Source organism: Phyllobates terribilis, unplaced genomic scaffold (genome assembly GCF_046119375.1).
Source record: "Phyllobates terribilis strain yellow unplaced genomic scaffold, ASM4611937v1 Scaffold_4__5_contigs__length_816908805, whole genome shotgun sequence".
Taxonomy (NCBI): Eukaryota; Metazoa; Chordata; class Amphibia; order Anura; family Dendrobatidae; genus Phyllobates; species Phyllobates terribilis.
The window spans coordinates 282,475,638-282,496,715 of NW_027362764.1; the positions used below are offsets into that span (position 1 = coordinate 282,475,638).

The following is a 21,078-nucleotide window of genomic DNA, read 5'->3' on the forward strand; positions in this document are numbered from 1 at the left end:
TGAATTGGTCCGTTTTTTGTCTTCATGCTTACCGTAAATGAATTTTTCTCTGGGGATACATCGAGCTCTTTTATAACCTTTATTAATGGAACGTCGACTGTATCCCCTGTCCAAAAAGCGATTTCTAAGATCTGCAGCATGGTTCTCAAAGTCCGTGCCCTCTGAGCATATTCTTTTAGCTCTCAGAAATTGGCCTATGGGTATTCCCCTGATGGTGGATGGAGGGTGGGACGATGTTGCATGAAGGAAGGAGTTTGTAGATGTCGGTTTCCTATAGACATCTGTTGTAATCCTACCATCTTCAGAAACTACAATCTTTAGATCCAAAAAATCCAAATCCCTTCTGAATTTATAAGTCAGTTTGATGTTCAGCTGATTATTATTTAACCTCGCCATGAGTTTTTCTAAATCTGCAACTGAACCCTCCCATACGAACCAAATATCATCAATATATCGCATCCAGCCCTGTATGAGATCAATCCCCACAATGTCGTCCCCCTGGAATATGTCCCTCTCCCACGCCCCCAAAAACAGGTTAGCATACGAGGGGGCACAACAAGCCCCCATCGTGGTCCCCTGTAATTGGAGATATGTACTGTTGTTGAACGTAAAGATATTGTGTTTGAGGCCATACTCCAAGAGGGTGAGGATCAAATCCACCAGGGCCGGACGCAGATTACTGGATTTCAAATAAAGAGCTGTTGCTCTTAATCCATCTTCATGTCTGATGGACGTGTATAGGGCCTCTACATCTGCTGTGACCATAACCAGACTAGTATCTAGGTAGAGGTCATTAAGTCTCTGCAGAGCTGCTGTGGTGTCTTGTATGTAAGAGGGTAGAGAAGGCACAAGTGGCTTTAAGTAGTGATCTATGAATTGGGAAATGATCTCACACAGGCCTCCATTCCTGGCTACTATGGGTCTACCGGGGGGATCAATGGGGTTCTTGTGTATTTTGGGAATCAGATAGAATGTAGGAAGTTTTAGTTGTAATTTACTGATGGTATCCAGCATTTTCCTAGGAATGATTCCATCATCAAAGGCTTTTTTCAAAATAGATATTAATTCAGTTTGAAAGTTGGTAAGGGGATTGAAACCTAATTTTTTATAGCAGTGAGGCACATTGAGGAGATTATATGCTTGTTTTTCATATAATGACATGGGCCATACTACTAAATTTCCCCCTTTGTCCGCTGGTTTAAATATGACGTTTTGGAGGGATTGTAATTCTTTTACTGCTCTTCTTTCCTGTATTGTTAGATTAGAGGCCCAGCCAGGTTTGCGGCTGAAGGCTTCAATGTCCGCCGTTACTAGTCTGGTAAATACCTCCACGGCCGGGCAAGTACTCAAAGGTGGAAATTTTTTGGATGTAGTAAACAATGATGATGGAAAATTACTCACCTCATCATCGTTACTTTCCTCCAAGAGGGATTCTAATATCTGAAGTGCCTCTTTTTCTTCTAATGTGGAAAGAAAATTACTAGGTTCATGTTTGAAATGCAGCTTTTTAAGGATTAATTTCCTTGCGAATAGATGTAAATCCTTTACCGTCGTGAACGGATCTAGACGAGATGTGGGGGAGAAAGTTAGCCCTTTTTGTAACAATTTAAGTTGGCAGGGTGCTAATACATGCTCTGAGAGATTAATTACCTTCTGACGGTCGTCATTGGTCACCTGACCTCAAGATCTCGTAAAGATATCTGGAAGACGTTTTGCAGGTTTACCTACTGCTTCTGTGCTGGTACCCTCATTCTCGCTTGACGATACATCCGTGAAAGATGGATATGGGCTTTCAGAAGGACTCTTGGAAGTTCCTCTTGCCTTTCTCACATTTGGATTTCTATTATTAATTTTATTGTCCTTTTTATTTTGCCAGCGGAAAATGTTGCCACCGTCATAGTCCTTACTATGCCTCTGGTATTTTTTAAATTTATTAAGGCTTATTTCCTGTTCCCACTTGTCTACCTCTTTGTTAATCTCAACAATCATTTGATCCAAATTATCCACTGGGATATCTTTTATTAGAGATTTTTCTAGCTCCTCAATTTCCTCATCAAGTTCTTTTAGCGATATAGAGTTCTTATCAATGATGATTTGGATGAACTCTAAAGAACAAGTGGTAGCTGCTGAAATCCATCTTTTAAGTAACGGTTCTTCATCTAATTCGAATGAGGGAAAAAGCTGTACGCGTAAACCTCTCGGTATAATTTATTTGTCCATATAATTTTCTAAGGAAGACCTGTTCCACCATAACCGTGTCTTCTTGTATAGTACCTTATTGTAATGTTTTATAAGGTCCTTATGATTAGTAGCTACATCCGGAGTGACACCGGAGGCCCCTTGTCTAAACAAATCTGAGGCTTTAGAATGCCAGGAATTCACTCTGGCTTTAAAGTCCATAATACCAATACGTCGGACAGTCTGTTTACAAAAAACAGAAAACATCATTAATTCAAACTTGGTCCAATAAACATGAGGTCAGACAACTTCCTAACTCTAGTAACACAAAAAAGGTCCGTCGCGGCCTATAACCGCCAGACAAGAAGAGATTCTGACACTATATATAAAATAAGACAATTTTATTCAATAGGAAATTTTAAAACAATACATTAAACAATACCCAAAATATCAAAGGCCAAGGCAGCTGTAAAGACTATGGATCAAATCCCTGATACAGTGTGCGCTAATGTGGGCAAGGCCTATGGGATAGGAACGCTACTACCTGGTATTAGAGGTGGATCCTGAAGCGCAGGAGACCAGAGGTGTCCTCCCCACACCCGACAGACGCCATTTCGCTCAGTCACTTCTTCCGGGGCGTGTCATACTAGGGGAGGGTCTACAGGGGGTATAAATACCGAGTCTGGTCAATAGAGACCCGGGAAAGCCCAGCTAAACAGCCTATGGGGTCATGCGAGGGGCGGGAACGCGATAACGTTGGCCAGCGTCATCAGTGACGTCAATGCGGCCGGGTCCCTCCTCCAGACTAAGAGGACTTCCGGAATCGCGCTCCGTGAAAAGCATGTGGAACGCACAGCGGTCACGTGATTGAGCACTTCTGGAAGTCAGGGAGGATGCGGACCCAGTGCATGCGTACTGACGCTGGCCAGAGGTGAGGACGCGAATAGCGAGGATGAAAGCCAAAAAACAGTGAGAAGAAGGATTGACCCACGTATGCTAGGGATATACTGTGCCTATTATGGCAATATGAGTAATACCTACATCCTGAAACAAAGTGGTGGCATTAAAATAATAATAAAGAATAATGTATGTGAAAAATCATGAGGAATAATCATGAGTAAATGATGCAAGACTGTGATTCAATAAGAACATAAATTAACACAGGCCTAAAATGTACAGTGATAAAACAATAAAACACATTAGTGTATCCCATTGGGGAACTATTTTGGGTTAGTTTGATTGTGTATACGGAGAATATGCTCTTTGTCGCACTGGCGCTATACTGGAGTACCGTATTCCTCTGATTAGTATACTTATCATCTGTTTTGGGTGCTACCCTTTACTATATTGAGGTACATTATCCTACAAGTACCATCAGTCATATTATATGAATACAGTGGACCAGCATTGTGTTTCCATTCCCTGGATTTTTGGAGGTTTTCCCTTGCCTAATTTTAATGTATTGTTTTAAAATTTCCTATTGAATAAAATTGTCTTATTTTATATATAGTGTCAGAATCTCTTCTTTTCTGGCGGTTATAGGCCGCGACGGACCTTTTAGGTGCTATTGATGTAGTGTGACTTATCTTGCCTCATTAGGCATCATACAGTGTGTGGTCTCCTCTCTGTCCTCCACAGTAGAATGCAGCTGGGAACCATTGCTAGTATCCTCCACCTTGGGGTACAGCCATCCGTGACTACACTTGGCTAAGTCCAGTCTGCTGTCTCAGCCATCTTGTAGGTTTGCTGCTCCAAATGCTCTATAGCTCAATCAGTGATTGGAGCTTTTGTAACTTTTAAGTCTCCCTCCTTTCTGCAACTTAACTTTTTAAGTTTCTAGTATTGTGAACTGTATAGTATACGGAATGCTGACACATACTATACTACTGTATTTATTTTGTCGCTTATTTTGCAGCGTTTTTCACCCATAGGAAGTAATGTGTGGTCAAAAATACGTACCAAAATATGCAGCAAATATGCGTGTTTTTGACGCAGCTAATCTCCTACCAGAGAAAAGTTATCAGCAAATTTGGTGCAGAAAATGTGCAGAAAAAAACACAACGTGTGTGCACTTACCCTAATACTTCTGGTTATGATGACAACCACTAGCACCCTGTGATCATGTCATTGGGGAACCAATTGGATGAGAGAGGGAGCCCTCTCCTTTCACAACCATGTAAATGTCATGGTCACTATTAACCGTAACATATAGAGGATCACACAGCCTGGTATGGTGCTGACACCATCTTTGGCTGTCGCAGCAGGGGCTCAGCTATTAGTTAAGCTGAGCTCTCAGCTTAGCTCATATGGGAACAGCTCCAGTGCCAGCATGATCATACTGACGTACCTGTCTCTCATAACGCCAGAACACTTTCCTCTTCATGACATGCAAGTGCATTTAAATGTTGGAATGGTGTTAAGGTAGGGCTACCTTGATAGAATATTACACCTTTTCACATACAAGAGTGCTCAGGAGTGAAATGGTACCATGCACACTTTAAGCCCAATTTTGTGATGCATCTAACTTTAGACAATAGGATACATTGGGCATTTTTAGAACCCACGATGAAAAATTTGGATTTAACCAACAAATTATCAAAACAATTATGGCCATATCTTCTACAACTACAGCCAAAATATCTGCAAATAACCACATGATATTCATTGAACATCACAAATGGAACATACCATGGATGTCTGAAGAAATCACTTTTTGTACTAGTAATGAAGCCATTGGTGGAACACCTATGAATAGACTGAAAAACTAAGGGTATAACAACTGGCCCCCATCAATACAAGATCTGTTTATTTTCAGATGATATAATCTTATCATTATCAGACCAATCATTATCAGACTAATTAAACTCATTTAGGGAAATTATTAATATTCTAGAGAAATGTCAACAAAAAGAAAAATAACATATGTTATGTGTCCACTAAAATTCTTTAAAGCCTATAAATATGACACACAATCTAGATATAATAAGATATAACGTTTATTAATAACATTAAAGTATGACAAAAAAGTTAGTGAGAAAAGAATGCCCAAAAACAAACACAAGGGTGTCAGCAAGTATATTGGCAGTATAATGCCAGCGTAATCAAGCACTACAATTAAATGTCATGAGAAATGATAAACGTATAACATTAAATAAATAAAGTGCCTAGTGCTATGTCATAGTGTTTAATACATAAGGTGCTTAATATTATAACATAATATACAGTACATGATAGAACTGGCATTAAAATATGCCATTGAATGCCAATAAAATGTCTCTGTCCATTGCTCCTAAAAAAAAGTAAGTTTAGAATCCAAAATGCAGAGTATACGCACAAGAACAAGGAATGAATGATGAATACTAACCCCAAAGTGTCTGTCCTTATCCAGCGCGAGTTTCGCCATATGCTTTGACGAGGATGTCCTCCTCTTCAAAGCATACGTGCATATACTCTGTTCAGTTGGCACATTCTAGTGCCAATTTCTGGTACTACACTTACCTTGTTTTGGAGCAATGGACAGGGACATCTTATTGGCATTCAATGGCATATTTTAATGCTTGTTCTTAGTAACATCTATATCATGTACTGTATATTACGTTATAATAGTATGCACCTTATGCATTACACAATATGACATAGCACTAGGCTTGATTACATTTAATTGTAGTGCTATACTTCCTGACACCCTTGTGTTTGTTTTTAATAAACGTTATATCTTATTATATCTAGATTGTGTGTCATATTTATAGGCTTTAGTGAATTCTAGAGAAATGTTAAAATGTGTCATATTGTAAAATTAACTCAGAAAAATCTAAAATCCTTAAATGTTAACAATTATCTCCTTAATTTTAAATATTGACAATTATCTCTATGAAAACATAAAAAAGAAGCCTCATTTGGTTGGGAAGATAAAATACACTGCTCAAAAAAATAAAGGGAACACTTACACAACAGAATATAACTCCAAGTTAATCAAACTTCTGTGAAATTAAACTGTCCACTTAGGAAGCGACACTGATTGACAATCAATTTCACATGCTGTTGTGCAAATGGAATAGACAATATATGGAAATTATTGGCAATTATCAAGACATCCTCAATAAAGGAGTGTTTCTGCAGGTGGGGACCACAGATCACATCTCAGTACCAATGCTTTCTGGCTGATGTTTTGGTCACTTTTGAATGTTGGTTGTTCTTTCACACTCGTGGTAGCATGAGATGGACTCTACAACCCACAGAAGTTGCTCAGGTAGTGCAGCTCATCCAGGATGGCACATCAGTGTCTGTCAGCGTAGTGTGCAGAGGCTGGAGGCGCTACCAGGAGACAGGTCAGTACACCAGGAGACGTGGTGGGGGCCGTAGGAGGGCAACAACCCAGCAGCAGGACCACTACCTCCGCCTTTGTGCAAGGAGGAACAGGAGGAGCACTGCCAGAGCCCTGCAAAATGACCCCCAGCAGGCCACAAATGTGCATGTGTCTGCACAAACGGTTAGAAACCGACTTCATGAGGGTGGTATGAGGGCTGGGTTGTGCTCACAGCCCAACACCGTGCAGGACACTTGGCATTTGCCACAGAACACCAGGATTGGCAAAGTCGCCACTCGCGCCCTGTGCATTTCACAGATGAAAGCAGGTTCACACTGAGCACATGTGACAGACGTGAGAAGTCTGGAGACGTCGTGGAGAGCGATCTGCTGCCTGCAACATCCTTCCGCATGACCGGTTTGGCAGTGGGCAATGGGTCAGTAATGGTGTGGGGTGGCATTTCTTTGGAGGGCCGCACAGCCCTCCATGTGCTCGCCAGAGGTAGCCTGACTGGCATTAGGTACCGAGATGAGATCCTCAGACCCCTTGTGAGACCATATGCTGGTGCGGTTGGCCCTGGGTTCCTCCTAATGCAGGACAATGCCAGACCTCATGTGGCTGGAGTGTGTTAGCAGCTCCTGCAAGATGAAGGCATTGAAGCTATGGACTGGCCCGCCCGTTCCCCAGACCTGAATCCGACTGAGCACATCTGGGACATCATGTCTCGCTCCATCCACCAACGTCATGTTGCACCACAAACTGTCCAGGAGTTGGCGGATGCTTTAGTCCAGGTCTGGGAGGAGATCCCACAGGAGACCATCTGCAACCTCATCAGGAGCATGCCCAGGCATTGTAGGGTGGTCATACAGGCACGTGGAGGCCACACACAATACTGAGCCTCATTTTGACTTGTTTTAAGGACATTACATCAAAGTTGGATCAGCCTGTAGTGTGTTTTTCCACTTTAATTTTGGGGGTAACTCCAAATTCAGGCCTCCATTGGTTAATAATTTGATTTCCATTGATGATTTTTGTGTGATTTTATTGTCAGCACATTCAACTTTGTACAAAACAAACAAAGTATTCAATGAGAATATTTCATTCATTCAGATCTAGGTTGTGTTATTTGAGTGTTCCCTTTATTTTTTTGAGCTGTGTATATTCTACCTAGGAATATCAATTGTAAAAAATGGCTGTGAAAAATTTTAGCTTATAAAATTATTACACTACCAAAAATTCTTTATGTTCAGTGCTATCCCCATTCTAATACACCAAAAATGGTTAATAGACTTCAATCATAACTAAGTTTGTTTGCAATTATAAGAGACCAAGAACATAAAAAATATTTAAATGAGATACAAAAAGTTATTACCTTACTAATCTCCTTAAACAAAGCCAGAATTGGTTAAAAAATAGTAAAAATAACAGCTGGATTGGAGTTGAAACCCTTTTTAATTCCCCACTAAATTCACTACAATTAAAATATATAATGAATCTTCTTACTCCAACTCCACAATATTTTATCCTGTCAGACACCTTTTTTGCCTGTAAAAAATTAGCGAAACGTGAAAAGAAAACACATAAATATGAACAAATAAAAAAAATCTCATGGAAAACAATTGGCATAGCAAAAGCTACTACAAAATTAACAATGATTTCATAAATCTTTTAAAAATAAGAACTATACTTGAACTCTTACATTATAAAAGTGTTCTGTACTCTGGGAAGAAATATCACTGATTAATCAAATATCTCATACAAATATAAATATCACTGCTAAGATTGCACTCCTATCATTAGAATCAGAAGTGTGTCATTCATGTATCATACTTGTTTAACCCCTTCATCACGCTGCCAATTCCCATTTTTTGCATTTTTTCTCACCTTTTTTTCCAGAGCCATAACTTTTTTATTTTTCAGTCTATATAGACTTTGGAGTGCTTGTTTTTTTGTGGGTTGAGTTGTACTTTTGGATGACACCATTAATTTTACCACATAGAGTACTAGAAAACAAGAAACATATTCCAAGTGGGGAGAAATTGTGAAAAAAAAAAAAGCAATTCTGACATAAGGTTTTTACTTTTCAGTCTATGGAGCTGTGTAACGGCTTATTTTTTCTGTGGCAAGACAACGTTTTTACTGATACCATTTTATGATAGAAATTATGTTTTGATCACTTGTCGTAGCATTTTTTGGTGGTATTGCAGTGACCAAAAAACAACTTTGGCATTCTTCATTATAGATCGGACTTTTCTGAAAGCGGTAATACCACGTGTACTGTTTTATTATCTTCATTTTTAATTGGGGAAAAGGAAGTGATTTGAACTTTTATGCTTTTTTTTTCATATTCTTTAAAACATTTTTTTCACTGTACTTGTTAGTCCCCTTAGGGGACTTGAATATGCAATCGTCTGGTCACTTGTGCTATATACTGCAATACTACAATATGGCTGAATGTAGGCAAAATCACGGTCTCCTTTGAAGCCTGGCCACAGAATGGGTATCAAGGAAGCTCCATGATGATGGGCAAGGAAGTCTACAGCAAACCCTCGGCCTGTCAGAGGAACCCATCAGTGAGCTGCAATCACATCACAGGCACGCTGATGAGCGCATAGAATGAAGCACCCACTGTCACATTGTCAATGCCTCTGTCAGAGTTTGACAGCAGCAATTAATAGGTTAACAGTCATGAGAGGAGCTCAGCGCCACCTGTGGCTGATAGAGGAAAGTTCTGACTGTAACACACAGCCATTACCTGCTGGGTATGTGATGGATTCACCCCGAGAGCCCACTCCAAACACCTACTTTCGACTTGCGCTGTACATGTACGGTGGATGTTGTGAAGGAGTTAAAGTTACAATACAATTTTATTTGCAATTTAAATATTACAATGTCTAATGGACCTTTTCTCTGTTTTTTGTTGCTCTCCTTCAATATATTTATTTTCCCCTTTTGCTTTCCTTCCCTCTCCCATAGAGATTTCATATCCTTTTCCCCTATTTCTCATTATTTTATTAATTTGTTTACTGTTTTGCCTAAAAATCTTATATAAATATTTAAAAAAAAACAGAAATAAAATGACTAGAGTGATAAAAGGGATACAATTTTTAAATTTCGATTATTGAAAAAACTGTTTTTTACAATATGATATTCCAGATCAATACAATAGCAAATTGATAAGGATTTTTTTTTTATATTTTAGTGGTTAAAAAATTTTCAGAATGTTTTCTGAGACCAGTAACTTTTTTATTTTTCTGTGTAAAGAGCTATGTAAGTGCTTGTTTTGTTTTTGCGTGTCATGCTTATTGTGCATGACACTTTTTTTTTTTACACTATTTTGGGGTACATACGATATTTTGATTACTTATTGATTGCACTTTTTGAGGGAAGTGGAGCGACCGGAAAATTGCAATTCTGGTGTTTTGATTTTTATTTCTTTTCAGCAATTCATTTACTGTTTAAATAATTGTATATTTTCACAGACTTTTACGGACACAACAATACTAAATATTCTGGGAAAAGGGGATGATTTGCCCCTCTTCACACTATGTTCTTATACTGCCCACCACACCGCCCTCTCTAATCTGTTCCCCCTTTTCATACTAACCCCCCACACACAAAGTATGAAGGATACCGCAGCCCCAACACAGTATGGTGTTCACTGCAGCCCCCATCCACATTATGATATTCACATTAGCCACCCATATACAGTATGATGTCCACTACATCCCCTTATACAAAATGGTCACCACAGCCCCACATACTATGATAGAACACCACAGACTCTCTATATACAGTATGTCCACCAAAGCTCCCCATACAGTATAATGTACTCCACAGACCCCCATACAGTATAATGTCCCCCACAGCACTACATACAGTATAAAGTCCATTAAAACACCCAATGGAGTATGATAGCCCCCATAAAATATGATAGCCCCCAAAGACCATATACACTATCATTTCACAGCCTTCCATACAATATATCCACCAATGGCCCCCATACAGTATGTCATCCACAGTCCCCATACAGTTTAATGTTGTTCTTAACCCCCTATACAGTATGATGTCCCTCACAGCCCCTTATCCACAGTATAATGTTCGCCCATTTGTACACACTGTAAAACTAATGATAAATCTTACTATTTCCTTCCTAGGAAAAAGGCAATCCCACCACAGAATTTACCTATGAAAATCTAATAGTCAATCTGATTCACCTGTTTTTGGCTGCAACGGAGACCACCAGCACCTCGTTGAGATATGCTATCATTATCCTACTAAAATATCCAGACATTACAAGTAAGTGACCAGCGCATTTTATTGGCATCATTGTAGTTGTTGTGGAACAAGGGAGAAAGAGCTCACTTTTTTTCAACTTTCAGATGAGCATATTTTATGTCTGTGTTGTAGGTATGCAAAACGCATAACATACAGACAGTACATGGACCAATGCAGGTAAACGGGGTAGTTCCAATGGTCTGCTTGTAAAACACCATCCATATGGCATCCATTTTTTACAGGTCCATAGAAAACGGTGGCACAGTGGTCAGCACTGCAGCCTTGCAGCGCTGGGGTCCAGAGTTCAAATTCCACCAAGGACAACATCTGCAAGCAGTTTGTATGTTCTCCCCGTGTTTGTGTGGGTTTCCTCTGGGTTCGTCTCCCACACTCCAAAGACATACTGATAGGGATGTAGATTGTGAGCTCCAATGGGGACAGTGCTGATAATTGTTATAAATTGTCGAGCACTGTGGAATATGTTGGTGCTATATAAATAACAAGATGATTATTATTATTAACTGTTGATGTATAAAAACGTACATGTGTTACGTATGTCATAAGGATGACAATACGGATAAGCCCATTCTTAAGACTTGGTCAACCAGAGATTGCTGTATGCCATAATAATATCACAGCATAATGCAAGTGAATGTGTTTTCATTACAACCCAAAAGGTACTGTGACTCTGGCAAACAAGTCGCAAAAACTCTAAATGACTTTTTGGGCCACAATGTCCTATCCATTTGCATTATGCTGCGTGTAGCACTTTTGATGCACATAGTCGATGTTTAACCTGAACCTAAGTGAATCAATTCTAGAAATGTAAGTGTAGATAATGGCCGGACTGGCCATCTGGCAATTGCCAGATGGTCCGGTCCCTGCTGTGGACTGTTCTCTCTGGTGACTCTACGGAGTAGAGGAGCTCAGGAGCAGCAGAAGGAGGCGAAGGCTGAGCTTTTTCTCTCTTAGGCTGTGTGCCCACTATGCGTTTTTTAATAAATATCGCCGCAGAAATGCTTAAAAAACGCTTGGTAGAAGGCCTGCCATGTTCCCCAATGATAATCCGCATGTGCTGTGCACATGCTGCGGAAATTTCCACAGCAGATTATCATTTCGAAAAAATCCGCAGCACTACCAATTATTTTGCGGAAGCACTGCGTTTTCGCCGCCATTGACTTGCATTGGAACGCATGGAATCCGCATCACTGCATCAACAGATGCGGATTCCATGAATTTCAATGTGCGGATGGTACCCGGGTCTGGAGAAGAGGAGACTCTCCTCCGGAGTCGGGTACCATAGTACCTGTAAAAAAAAGAATAAAATAAAAAATATACATTATACTCACCTTCTGATGGCCTCCGGTGTCCTTAGCGATGCGTCTTGGCTTGCCGGCAGCTCGCGATGGTCTAAAAAGGACCTGCCATGGCGTCATTTAGTCATGAGACGGGTCACGCGACCGCTGACGTCGGCAGGTCCTTTAGTTTACTGCGAGCTGCCGGCAAGCCGAGACAAGGACACCAGGGGCCATCAGAAGGTAAATATATATATATTTTTTTATTTTTTACCATTCTTTTGGTCACACTATATAAATCCATGCCGTTTGCATGGATTTATATAGTGTGACCAAGTTGTCAAGCACTTTCCAAGTGATGCTAAAATCGCTGGACAACCCGCATGCGGAAATGCATGTGAGGAACGCTTCACTTCCGCTTGTCCCTGGCAGGAAAAACGCATGTACAATCCACATGTACAATCCGCATGTACAATCCGCATGTACAATCCGCATGCGTTTTTTCTGCCAGGGAGATGCAGAAACGCTCAGGAAAAAATCCGGAGCATTTCTGCATCGTGGGCATATAGCCTTACTCTGTAGTCAGCAGAACGCTTCACCAGTGGGACATGGAGCTGGCAGTGAGGAGGACAGAAGGACTAATCTAAAAGTGCAGGTGTCCTTCTTGTTTCAGTGCTGGTGAGTGAGGTAGGTCAAATAGAAATGCACACAAGCTGATAGCTGCCCAGCAGGTTTTACAGTGAAATCATAGGGGGATTAAGGGTTGTAGTGTTTCAGAAGCAACACCAGTGTCCAAGGAATAGTATGGAGCTCTGTGAGCAGTGTCCTGCAGTCTATATATTACAAGCTCTGCACTGCTGACATCACTTTCATTCAAACATCTTTGGTAAAAGAGGTTTATCTTGTGAATGCATATACAGTAATGTGAGCAGAAAAGTTTCTTCTAATAAATATTAGAAAATTGTCATAACAAAATATTCTCCATCTTTATATTTGCAAAAATAATAATGTTTCAAAGTACTGAAACGTTTATGCATTAATTATATGTAGCAGTAAAAGGAAAACAGCTGTAATTAAGTAGTTCATTAAGGCCATGAGGATGGCACGTGTCGTGACGAAAGATCCAGCATGATTCACACTGTAAGATCATATTATCATAATCCCCTCCCCTTTTGGGAGGTCTTACCTTGTCGATGCCCATGGAACTAACTGCCCTTATGTTGCCACAATGATGGATGTTGATGTGCTTAGCTCAGCGTGTGACCCTATCATTCCGAATGTCCCCCAGATGCTCCCCCCACCCTCCTCCTAAACTCTCTGATGGTCTTGCCAACAAAGGCCACAGGAACTAGTTGCCTTGTATATGATCCCCTTAGTTAAGCTCCACATTTGAAACAGCCACTTAGTTTTTCTGGCAACTAGGTCCTGTTACTGGGTGATGGAGTGTAATGGCTGTGCACCACTCGGTCACCTATCGATTTACTTTTTCGATATGTAATTTGGGGGGAATCACCGATAACGTTGGCTATCACCTCTTCCATTTGGAGTATCCCCCAGTGTTTTTTTTAAATCTATCTCACCCTGGGTGCTCCGTCAAATGTGGATATAATGCGGATTTGTTTGTCCATGTTGGTATTTTTGTCACGAGGTACCAGTAGGTTCTCTCTTCTTTGTCCACAAGAAAATTGGTAAGCCTTCCTAAGCACCCGGTCAGGGTAACCCCTCATGGTAAATCTCTGTCTTAGCTCGTCAGATTAGCCTTTTTCGTCAGAGCAGTTACGTCTAAGTCTGAGATATTGGCCTTTGGGGATGCCGTTCTTCTGAGAATAGGGGTGGTGACTATCCCATCGTAACGAGTTGGTAGAAGTTGGTTTATGGTAAATGGAGGTGTTCAAGACATCTCCCCTCCTCCACCTTGCAATCACAACATCCAAGAATGGTAAAGTGTCCGCTTCTATGACATACGTGAAGCGTAGACCAATCTCGTTGATGTTTAGTAACTGGACAAAAGATTTGAAAGTATCCTTCGTCTCTTTCCATAAGATAAAGACATCATCAATAAATCTTACCCATAATTCTATGAGCTTGGTGTATTCTTTCAGGGTCTCATAAAACACAACGGTATCCTCCCACCAGCCCAGGAGCAGGTTGGCATAGCTGGGGGCAAATGAATTGCCCATGGCCGTGCCCCTGAGCTGGTGGTAGGTGTTGCCGTTGAAGAAGTAGTTGTTAGTGAGTACAAAGTCGAGGAGGGTGAACACCAACTCATTGTGTGGTTGATATTGACAACCCCTACCTCCCAGGAAATATTGAACACCCTTTATGCCTAAGTCGTGGGGAATGAAAGAGTAGAGTGCTTCTAAATCAATACTGGCCAACATGACATCCTGTTCAATTGGGATACCATCCAATTTGCAGAGGAGGTCCATTGTGTCCTTGATGTAGGAAGGGAGTGTGACCACAAAAGGTCTTAGTATGTGGTCAAGATAGTGCCTACATTGTGCCACACACTCCCCATACCTGACACGATGGGTCTCTCTTTAAGGGGGGTATATCCTTTGTGTAATTTGGGCAGGGCATAGAAGGTAGCCGTGATCGGGTGCTGAGGGAGGAGAAAAGTGAATTAATCTTGGCTAATGAGGTTATTGTTTTTAGCCTTGAGTAGGATCCCCATGAGTGTCTCCATGGACCTGGCGTGATAGCATAGGTGGCATGATCATCCAACAAAGACAGGCACATTCCTCTGTACTGACTGGTATCCATATCCACAATGTTACCCCCCTTGTCGGAGGGCTTGATTATTATTGATGTATCTTTTTCCAGAGTACAGAGGGCTGTCTTTTGCTCTCTAGATAGATTATGGAAACATAATGTCCTCAGTGACCAAATTGTTGCTGTAACAAGGCCTATGTTGGCAAGACCATCAGAGTTTAGAAGGAGGGTGGGGGAGCATCTGGGGGACATTCGGAATGATAGGGACACACCCTTAGTTAAGCACATCAACATCCATCATGAGGGCAACATAAGGGCAGTTAGATTCATGTGTATTGACAAGGTAAGACCTCCCAAAAAGGGAGGGGCTTATGATAAAATGATCTCACATTTAAGAATTAGGTGTGCATTTCCTCCATTTTTTTCAGGAGTGTAAGCGCTAGCCATGTACAGTACAGACCAAAAGTTTGGACACACCTTCTCATTTAAAGATTTTTCTGTATTTTCATTACTTTGAAAATTGTACATTCACACTGAAGGCATCAAAACTATGAATTAACACATGTGGAATTATATACTTAACAAAAAAGTGTAAAACAACTGAAAATATGTCTCACATTCCAGGTTCTTCAAAGTAGCCACCTTTTGCTTTGATGACTGCTTTGCACACTCTTGGCATTCTCTTGATGAGCTTCAAGAGGCAGTCACCGGAAATGGTTTTCACTTCACAGGTGTGCCCTGTCAGGTTTAATAAGTGGGATTTCTTGCGTTATAAATGGGGTTGGGACGATCAGTTGTGTTGTGCAGAAGTCAGGTGGATACACAGCTGATAGTCCTACTGAATAGACTGTTAGAATTTGTATTATGGCAAGAAAAAAGCAGCTAAGTAAAGAAAAAAGAATGGCCATCATTACTTTAAGAAATTAAGATCAGTCAGTCCAAAAAATTGGGCAAACTTTGAAAGTGTCCCCAAGTGCAGTTGCAAAAACCATCAAGCGCTACAAAGAAACTGGCTCACATGAGGACCGCCCCAGGAAAGGAAGACCAAGAGTCACCTCTGCTTCTGAGGATAAGTTTATCCGAGTCACCAGCCTCAGAAATCGCAGGTTAACAGCAGCTCAGATTAGAGACCAGGTCAATGCCACACAGAGTTCTAGCAGCAGACACATCTCTACAACAACTGTTAAGAGGAGACTTTGTGCAGCAGGCCTTCATGGTAAAATAGCTGCTAGGAAACCACTGCTAAGGACAGGCAACAAGCAGAAGAGACTTGTTTGGGCTAAAGAACACAAGGAATGGACATTAGACCAGTGGAAATCTGTGCTTTGGTCTGATGAGTCCAAATTTGAGATCTTTGGTTCCAACCACCGTGTCTTTGTGCGACGCAGAAAAGGTGAACGGATGGACTCTACATGCCTGGTTCCCACCGTGAAGCATGGAGGAGGAGGTGTGATGGTGTGGAGGTGCTTTGCTGGTGACACTGTTGGGGATTTATTCAAAATTGAAGGCATACTGAACCAGCATGGCTACCACAGCATCTTGCAGCGGCATGCTATTCCATCCGGTTTGCATTTAGCTGGACCATCATTTATTTTTCAACAGGACAATGACCCCAAACACACCTCCAGGCTGTGTAAGGGCTATTTGACCAAGAAGAAGAGTGATGGGGTGCGACGCCAGATGACCTAGCCTCCACAGTCACCAGACCTGAACCCAATCGAGATGGTTTGGGTCGAGCTGGACCGCAGAGTGAAGGCAAAATGGCCAACAAGTGCTATGCATCTCTGGGAACTCCTTCAAGATTGTTGGAAGACAATTTCCGTTGACTACCTCTTGAAGCTCATCAAGAGAATGCCAAGAGTGTGCAAAGCAGTCATCAAAGCAAAAGGTGGCTACTTTGAAGAACCTAGAATATAAGACATATTTTCAGTTGTTTCACACTTTTTTGTTAAGTATATTATTCCACTTGTGTTAATTCATAGTTTTGATGTCTTCAGTGTGGATGTACAATTTTCATAGTCATGAAAATACAGAAAAATCTTTAAATGAGAAGGTGTGTCCAAACTTTTGGTCTGTACTGTATATCCGATGTAAATACTGATACTCACTTGATCCATGTATATTCTGTGTAAATACTGATACTCTGTGTCCCACTGGAACTGAGGTACAAGTGTAACTCGTGTGTTTCATTATGCGGTCCAAACACTGGAAATGACACCCGGGGACCAGAAGCAGCACGGCGCAGACAATACAATGTGGCCGAGGGACTGGAAATGACGTTGTTTGCCAGTTTAATGGAGGGAGGGCACACTTCTATTTAAGCTAACATAGCTTAGGTGCTGAAATACACCATTGATCTCTATACGGGTACTGGCAAAACTCACCAGACCCACTGACCAGCTCTGTGCCACTGCAGGAGCTGCATTCATTATTTGTCTAATATCCCACAATTCCTAGAACCTCCCTTGATGATCCTTCCTCATGGAAGGGGAAACGCGTAGGGAGATTACTCATTTATTGGGAGGCTTTATGCTCACTATCTAGTAATATTTAGGCAACACTTGGGTACTGCCCTTGTGAAGGCAGGAGCAATACTGGGGCACGTCATGGTACTTTGTAGTAATTGAGATTAGAAATATAACCCCTCTTCCCCATGTGAGTACTAGATGACCTACGGTCCTACTTCTACCATTAAGACCTGGAATCATAGTCTGAAGAATTGGTGAGACCAAACCTTTTTCATTGAGCACTGGTTTATATCTTACATTTATTTCTCCCTGCTGATATGATATTGTCTATAATGATAGGTTTACATATAGGTACAACTACCATATGGTTGCTTGATCTGTTGTCTAAAGGGACCATAATTTAGTGGCTGTTTGCTATAGAAGTCAGCAGCACGAGCCCTTTTCACTGTACTGCTGCACTGTAGTTTCACTGTCTAGAAAAATATTTTTACAGAAGTGGGCCTGTGTGCTTTTAAATGCCAGGGCTGATTTTTGGTACCAGACCGGCCCTGGTGAAGATGTTAGTTATTTTTGTTTAAACAAGTACCATTTCCTTCCCTGAAGTTCTGATATGATTCAAATTAAATCGTCACACCCTGTCTTCCTAGAATTCATTTAGTGCCCAGAGGCACTGTCTTGTTGTAGCAAAAAAGGACCTTCCTCATTCTGTTTCTACAAAAATTGGAAACCTAAAATAGGTGTTCTATCACTACAAAAAAAGGGGCTTAGCACAGACTCTGAAAGACAGCCCCATACTCTTACCACCTCTCCATCAAATTTTACAGCAAGCATCATGCATATTGGTATATAGTGTACTCTAAGCACAAGTGATCAGAAGTGGGTGATATTAATTCCCCGCAGCTGCCCTTTCCTATCAGCTGATTCAGTAAAGAAACTACTTTTGTGAATGTACGACATACAATTTAGATGTATCTTTAGTAAAATATCATGTTATTGTTGTGATTTAATGCTCCACAGAAAAAATGCAGGAAGAGATTGACCATATCATTGGAAATTCACGATGCCCTTCAATAGAAGATCGGATAAAAATGCCGTTTACAGATGCAGTGATTCATGAGATCCAGAGATTTACAGATATTACACCTTTAGGAGTACCCCGAGCAACCAACCAGGATACAGTTCTTAGAGGATACCACATACCAAAGGTCAGAGGTTACAGAAATCCAAACTGAGGCAAAACTTGTAACTACAAATTTTACATTTTTTTTTCTTGGTTCTGTTTGTAAAAAAAAAAAATGTTGCTTCAGCAGGTTCAGTACCTGAGTATATTACATTATATGAGTTTTGAGTTTGCACAAGGCTATGTTCACACACAACGTTTGTGCTACTTTTTTTTGTTATTGCAGCCTAAACCTGCTCTCTTGCAGTAAAAACACTGCATTCAAAACGCCCATTTTTCACATATTTTGTAAGTGTTTTTTGGGTGTGGATCTCATGTTTGCTTTATCTACAGTATATCATTAATAAAGTTAGTTTTATACATCAAAAACACTGTGAACATGGTGCAAAAAAACGCTGTTGCGTTTTATTTTGCAGTGTTTTTTCATTTTCTCATTGCTTTGTATGGGTGAAAAAATGCTGAAAGAATTGACACGCTGCAGCTTTCAAAAACGATGCAGTTCACAAATTCAGTCCGGAGAAAAAAACAAATGTGTTCGTATAAGTGTTCTGAAATCTCAGAGCTTTTGCTGGTACTATAAAAAGCTTTTAATTTGCAAAAAACGCTGAAAAAAAACCCACTGCAAAAACGAAAAGTGTGAACCGAGCCTAAAACTGTAAAGTTGTCAGTGCTTTTCACAAGGAAAAATTATTCATGTTAATTTTTTTTTAAGGCTGTGTTAACAATTACAGTATGTTATGTATGTGTTCCATAGGGTGTGACTGTGTTTCCTATGATAACGTCTGCGTTAAAGGATTCAAAATATTTTAGGGATCCATGTATATTTGATCCAGCACATTTCTTAGATGAGCAAGGCAAGCTGAAGAAACTGGAAGCTTTTATCCCATTCTCCATAGGTAATGAGCATCTTTATCCATCTTCCAGCCATAATATCAAGTTCAGAATTTTGCAGCCATAAGGCTGGGGCTACAGGGCGACGTGTCCTCGACAGCCATTCTTAGAAAAGTCACGTGACAAACACATCTGTGCAAGTGACTGGCATGTTGTGTATGATGTGCATTGAAGTCTGTGGCAAGTAAGTTGCTTGTGACTTGCGACCAGCACCAGAAAGTTGAACACATTTGAAAACATTTGCGACTCTAGTGTTGCAGTATGTCGCTGTTCGCAACCCCATAGGAAATCATTACATTCAATGTTGCAATGTGTCGCTGCGATTCCAATGTGGTGCGATTGTCACCGTGTAGCCCTAGCCTAGTACCTGAGTCCATGAAAACTACCTCACATACAGATTCATTATGGGAAATTGAATCTACATATCTTCATAGTATGGCACAAAACAGACACCATGTGGGACAGCCAAGATTTTGCATACAGCCATATGTCTCTGTCACGTGAATTGGGCTTTGTTTGGTGGCGTAGCTGGATTAGAAAAAAGCAAAAAACCTTTGTATTCTTTTTACAGGGAAGCGTGTTTGTCTTGGTGAAGGACTTGCACGTATGGAAATTTTCTTGTTCCTTACATATCTGCTACAGAAATTTGATCTCAAATGTGACAAGGACCCTGAAGACATTGATGTTTCCCCTATCCCAAACCGTGGCTCTTATGTACCACGACCATATCAGATCTCTGTGACTTTACGGTAACCACCATCTAGATGACTGTGAGCAATTTTATCTTTAAGTCAAAGTATATAAATTGCGTATGGAGATGACATCCAAAGACTTCAATCCAAGACGTTACTGGGCTGTGGAAGAATATGACTCTATGCAGTATTATTTGTTGTATTACAAAAAGTAAAATCTTAAATTTAGCATGATTTGTTAAAAATGTTTGGATCCATCTAATTTGTTATTATACACGCAAAGTATTTTATGGCCATTTTGAGAAGGAAAATATAATTTGAAGTTAAAGGGAATATCTTTTTTTACTATTACTAAATAAAATGTCAAAGTGTACAATTTTTTGTATGCCATTTAATGGGTGCTGCTTTACATTGTATTTATATCCTCTGCACATTCACATATCCTGTGTGATGCGCTGATTGCTCAACACCACTTGAGAAAGCATAAAAGGGTTATTCTCAGCCACATAAGCGATCATCTTTCTCAGAGTGGATGTTTGACTCCTGGGACTGACAGCTATCAGGGGAACAGGGCTTTAAGATGTACTCGGCTATTACCATCAGTTCTATGGCCAATGAATGGAGTGGCAGTGTGCATGTGTAATCACCACTTAAGGACCGAACCAATTTGTATGTTAATGACCTAACCTCATTTCTAAAATCTGTCCAAATGTATATCTATATTAGCTTTGTTATGTGTGGGTATTTATATTTCTGTACAGATTTATTCATCAGTACTATATTTGTATATATTTCCATAGGGTACCTGATCCGTATGAGTCTTTTACAATCTTTTATATGGGCTTTCTTTGTGTAGTTATATATATATATATATATATATATACACACATATATATATATATATATATATATATATATATATATATATATATACAGTACAGACCAAAAGTTTGGACACACCTTCTCATTTAAAGATTTTTCTGTATTTTCATGACTATGAAAATTGTACATTCACACTGAAGGCATCAAAACTATGAATTAACACATGTGGAATTATATACTTAACAAAAAAGTGTGA

At 40.3% G+C, this 21,078-nt stretch overlaps 1 pseudogene; it reads left to right on the top strand.

Annotated features, from left to right (window-relative positions):
* The window catches only part of LOC141265332 (cytochrome P450 2C23-like), a 118,378-nt pseudogene extending 98,000 nt beyond the window's left edge, over positions 1–20,378 (top strand).
* Positions 20,379–21,078: the final 700 nt, after the last annotated feature.